The sequence below is a fragment of the Pleurodeles waltl genome, chromosome 2_1 (genome assembly GCF_031143425.1).
Source record: "Pleurodeles waltl isolate 20211129_DDA chromosome 2_1, aPleWal1.hap1.20221129, whole genome shotgun sequence".
NCBI lineage: Eukaryota > Metazoa > Chordata > Amphibia > Caudata > Salamandridae > Pleurodeles > Pleurodeles waltl.
In genome coordinates this window covers 762,497,380-762,503,402 of record NC_090438.1, presented here as the reverse complement: position 1 = coordinate 762,503,402, position 6,023 = coordinate 762,497,380, and positions in this window count along the sequence as shown.

Sequence of the window (6,023 nt, the reverse complement as noted above, 5' to 3'; positions counted from 1 at the left end):
ACCCGATCAATTGATCCCCAAGTGACCCGGCCCTTCAGCCCGCTATTAGTCCCTAGTAAATGGTACCCCTGGTACCTAGGTCATGGGTACTGAAGAGAGCCGCTCAGAGCTGCAGCACAACTTGTGCCACTCTGATGGACCCATCACCAACCTTATGCAGACTGCCATTTCAGGCTGTGTGACAAGGTGCTAACGAAATTGAAAACACAGCCTGTATGCCATGTCCCCTAACACTGCATGAAATATATGTAAGTCACCCCTCTAGCAGGCCTTACAGCCCTAAGGCAGGATGCATTATATTACATGTTAGGGCATATATGCATGTGCAGATATGCATCTTTTATGCCTCTGTCAAATCTTGGACATAGTAAGTGCACAGGGAATCTATTTTAAATGCATGTCCTGGGCACTGGTCACTTCGAGTTCTCCAGCTACATGATGGCGTCTCTGAACCCTGGAATGTTTGTTATCAAACATCTCAGAATAATAAACTCTCTATGATTCCAGTAATGGATTTATTAGGAAATGCATACGAAGGGCACCTTAGAGGTGCCCTCTGAAAACGTACCAGCTACTAGTGTGTTGACTGACTGGTCCTGACCAGTTCAGTCACCACAAATGTGTTTCTGGACCCCCACAGTGAGAGCCAGTGCTCTCGAGGCCCAGAGACAAAAGCCTGCATTGGGCAGAGATGTTACCTTCTCTCCCAGGCAGGATGGACATTCCAGGGTGGGGAGCTTCAAAGGCCTTGCCGCCTTTGTAATGCGACCCAGGTCTTTCCATATGGTGGAGATGGCCAACTCATCAGTCCTAACTCCACTTTTGGCAGCAGCACAGGTGGGAAAATTAGTTAAATTATGAGGAGTGCCCACTTCATGCCAGTTCCACCCCTAAGGGGGATGAGCTGAAGTGAACACTACTTTTTAAATTCCTCCAACTTGTTTGGAAGGAAGTAGGCCACTAAGGTTAGAGTTATGCCCAATTCCCAACAGAAGTGGTCATAGAAAGAGTACAGTCACCCTAGAGGTCAGTAGCCCATTGGCTGTTACCTGGCATTCCCGGTAACACCCCTGAATTCAGTATTTAGGTGGCACCCCTGGACCCCCAAACTCAGATTCTTGGTGACCTAAGGAGAGACGGACACTACAGAGTCGCATCAGCAGAGAAGGCTGCAGACACCAACTGACTAGGCCCCAGCCCTACCGGCCTGTCTGCAGTCCTTGACGATCCTGCACCAAAACATGACCCGTCCTGCAGCCCAGGGACCTCCAAAGCTCTGGGAGGACTGCCTGCCTTTAACAAAGGTCAAGATCTCCCAAGAACAGCAGACCTGTTTAAGAAGCAACCAATTTGAAAAGAAAGGCTCCCCGCCCTGAGGAACTGCGGAACAACCTCCGGACCTACCTCTGCACCTGACGCCCATATCCTGAGTCCAGTTGGCTCACTGGTCTTGTGAAAGCTCCCCAGCAATTCTGTGTCTGAGTCCACCGTGGGCTGACCCCTGCCAGACTCTGCCACAAAGCCTTCAGCCCCAAATTGAAGACTCCCTCTGACCGGGACCTGCCCGGTAAGCTGTTCCTGACACCAAAGGACACCCCTGCAACTCGAGCCCCTGTGTCGTGGGGAGCTGGACCATCGGTGTCCCTACATTCCCTAGCATCAGAACTTACCTGGCCATCTGTGAGTTTTCTTTATTCAGCCTCCTGGTCCGAGCCTGCAGCCTTTTTCCAAAACTGATCTCCCACATTGACTTGCATTGGGTGCCCGACACTGTGTTGGCAATCTGCACCTGGCTGCCCCTGTGCCGCAAGTGTGTAAGTTTGTTGCTGCCTTGTGGCCCCCTTTGTGCTTACCTTAACCCCACGAGATTGACCCCTGACACTGCCTTACTCACTCGTAAGCAGTACATCATTGTTCACCCCCCCCATTGGTTAACATTGGGCACCCAAATTCGACCTCTGCACCCGGCTGCCCCTGTGCCACTGTGGGTGCACTCTTAGTACTGATTTGAACCTTGCCTGGTGTTGACCTAAAATCCTGAAGACTGGATTTGTAAGTTTGTACTTACCTGCAAAACTGCATTCTTGTTTTCCTCCCATAGGTTAACATTGCTTAACTGAAAAATTGTTGTTGATTTTTTGCATCTGCAAAGTATTTATCTTTTGAAAACTGTTTACCTCATATCGAAGTTCTTTGGTTCAAAGCATATATAAGAGCAAATGTTATTTTTCTAAACTGGTCTCGGATTTATTCATTGAGGGTGCGTCCCATTTATTGCCTCTTTGAGTACCACAAATGCCTAACATGACTCCTTGATAAGCAAAACGGTTCACCCACACTACCACAAATAGAACATTGGTCCAATGTACCTTTGCCTCTGCAATACCAACTGGGGGTCCACTGGACTCTCTGCACAGTGTACTTCATTTTAGTGCACTATATCGAGAGCTAGATTCCTGCATTGGTGGAACAGCGTTGGGGTCTGTGACTTTGCATAGGCTGATGCCACTTGGTCAATAAGTGACTACACAAGTAAATCCCAAAATTGCCCTTAGTTAAACTGCTTTTTTTGGACTGGGTATTTTTCCAAATTCTTAAAAGTACTGTTAGGGCCCTGGTCAGTTCCTTGTAGCTTAACAGTAAAAACTTTTAAAAAATTACTCTAGTTATAACTGCACAAACTGTTAGGATTTTTCTCTAGCTCAAAAAGTTCCCAACTTTAGTAGAGTAAAGAGTACCATAGAGGACATGGTGGTGGAGCTTCACATCATTCCTTACCTGAAGCTTTCTCACAAGCAGTTAAGGGCCCTCTTTAAAGGGTACAAAATAAAAACAAGGTCAAACCCTACCAGTGCAAAGCTCCAGGAGCTACTTGCAGGGTATGAGCAGGCCCATCCTTCTGATGAAGACACTGATCCTGTAAATCAGGATCAAGACAACTTAAGTGAGGAGGAAGAAAGGGATCGCCCACCACTTGAAGGAGAAGAATTTGTACCCCAAGTGTCTAGGACATTCTAGGACCCTCTAGTGAGAGTGGCTTAGGTTCCAAAAGGACCAGAGATAGAATCTCTGCAGAAGATGCTCTCTTAGAGAAACCAGCTAAGTAACTGGACCAGGAAAACAGGATCTTAGCTATAGCAATGGAAAGAATAGAAATGGGTTTAGCATCCATGAATGGTGGCAGCAATTTCATAAATAGGGACCTGGTCTAAGCGGGGGAATTAAAAAAACAAGCTCCAGAGACAGCACTTATTTTATTAAAAAAAAGAAATTCACGGATTTCCGGATCTTCTACGAATTTGCGACAAAATTAAAAAACAATGTTTTTCGGCCCTGGTGGGGTACATCTGGGATGCTCTGGGACATCACCACCATGCCTAGGGGGTCAGGGTATTCCTACCCCCTACCCCTGTGTCTAGCAGGATGGAAGAGAGAGAGAGAGATTGTTATTGCAATGGTCACTCCATGCAATGACTTCAAAGCATCAAACTAGCAAGATGTTTGGCGCAAATGTTATACTTAGGTTTGATGGACAGCAGACCTGGGTCACTTGTGGCCTAATGGTAAAGCTCATGGACTTTTAGTAGGTTTAAGGTTCAAATCCTACCATTTAATGACAGTGGTGGTCATTACAACATTGGCGGTAAAAGCCGCTTACCGCTGTGAAGAAGACCGCCAACACACCTCTGCGGCCGCGGAAAACCGCCACAGCTATTATGACCCACAGCACGGAATCCGCCAAAATTCAGAAACCCACACAAGTCCGCCACACCAAAGGTCAGTGATAAACTGGCGATAACAAAACCTCCACCGTCACACCAACAGAAATATGCACACACTATCAGGACACACGAATCCACGCGGCGGTCTTCAACCGCGGTATTCCATTGGCTGTACACACCGCCGCGCTCAAAATACACACACATATACAAAACACAGCCACATTGGACAATTCGAAATACACACACCTGATACACATACACACACCACTCCCACACACCCAATACTATATAAAACACACACCCACATCACCCACAAACCCTTACGACAACAAATCACGAACGAAGGCCAGAGAGAGACACCACCATCAACAATACAAGCATCCACAGGCACACAACACCATCACCCACATAACTTCCACGCACCGCACACTACACACCACTACATATCAGCACACTTATCACCCCACACACCACCCTACAAAAACTCATGGCACGTCAACGACACCCCAGGTTCTCGAAGGAGGAGGTCAGGGTCATGGCGGAGGAAATCGTCCGAGTAGAGCCACAGCTATTCGGATCACAGGTGCAGCACACCTCAATTGCAAGGAAGATGGAGCTATGGTGGAGAATAGTGGACAGGGTCAACGCAGTGGGACAGCACCAAAGAAATCGGGAGGACATCAGGAAGAGGTGGAATGACCTACGGGGGAAGGTGCGTTCCGTGGTCTCAAGACACCACCTGGCGGTTCAGTGGACTGGTGGCGGACCCCACCTCCTCCCCCACAACTAACAACATGGGAGGAGCAAGTCTTGGCTATTCTGCATCCTGAGGGCCTCGCAGGAGTAGGTGGAGGAATGGACTCTGGTAAGTCAAATCTTAACTATTACATCCCCTACCCTACCTGCATGCCAAGACATACTCCCACCCTCACCCCCATCACTCTAACTCCTCACAAATGTCCCAACATCACAAACCACACATCCTAACCCCAAGCCCTGCATGCAGCAACAAAGCATGGACACCCATCACTAAAGCATGCCCACTGCACATACCCATACACCCCCCTAAACCATCATCACACAAGGTCCCACTCAGGAATACAAGCACTGGGGTACACGGTCACCCACCCATTGCACACCATGCCACACACAGATGTAATAAACATCCTTTTATACCCCTGCAGGACCCCTACCCAACGTCACCGGACAGGAGGGTCCACACATGTCCACACCACCAACAGAAGAGGCCCACAGTGATGACAGCACCTCTGTCCAACTGGATCTAGATGACCAGCCCGGCCCATCAGGGACCTCTGGACAGTCACAGGCCACCACAGAGCTTCCCCCCTCTGGAAACACCAGCACAGCACCCACCCAGCGGGCCCATACCTCCGTCCCCAGGACACGTCAATCAGCAGTGTGTCCACCACTACAGGGAACCCAGGCTAACCCACCACCCCAACAACAACAGGGACCTGGGGGCAGTGGTAGTGGGCACACGGTCCAGGGGGACGGAGGCCCAGGAACACAGGGGAACTGGTAGGGCTGCTGTGCGACAGGGGGCGGACAGGCCCAGGGAACCCACTCTCCACGAGGCCCTCTCCTCCATCATGGTAGCCTACCACCACTCCCAGGAGACGATGGCAACGGTACTGGCCAAGTTTCAGGAGACCCAGCGCCTGCAGGAGGAACAGTATATGGGCTTCAGGTAGGAACTCAGAGCCATCAATTCCACTGTGGGCACCATCGTAGGGGTGCTGAAGGAACTCGTGAACACCAGGATGGACACTGTGGCACTACAAGGGGCCCCTGACACTAGCCTGGATGATGAACTGCCCACCATCTCCCCCGGCGTTAGTGGACAGGAGGCACCGCCACAGGACCACCACACCAGCACCCCACCCCTTGCAGAGGGAGAACCACCTCGCGAACGGTCCCTGAGATCCAGGAACAAGACAGAGAACGATGCCAAGACCCCCGCCAAGAAATTAGACCACCCTGATTGTCATCCTACTGTCCCACTTTGTCATCCTGTCCATCTTTAAACTGCCCCAGCTCCACTTCCTATGCCCATTTGGGCAATGCACCTGTGAGACTAATAGACTGGACTCTGCCATGGACATTTCTCCGCCATCACCCCTCACCATTTTGCTACCCCTCCAATTTTGAGCACTAAAATAAACACCCTTAAAGCACAAAACAATCTGGAGTCAGTCTGTGATTTTGGAATACTTTATTAGCAATAACTGTGGCAAAAAGCTCTTTCATTTGTAATGTCAACATACCTATGTCACACAGCTC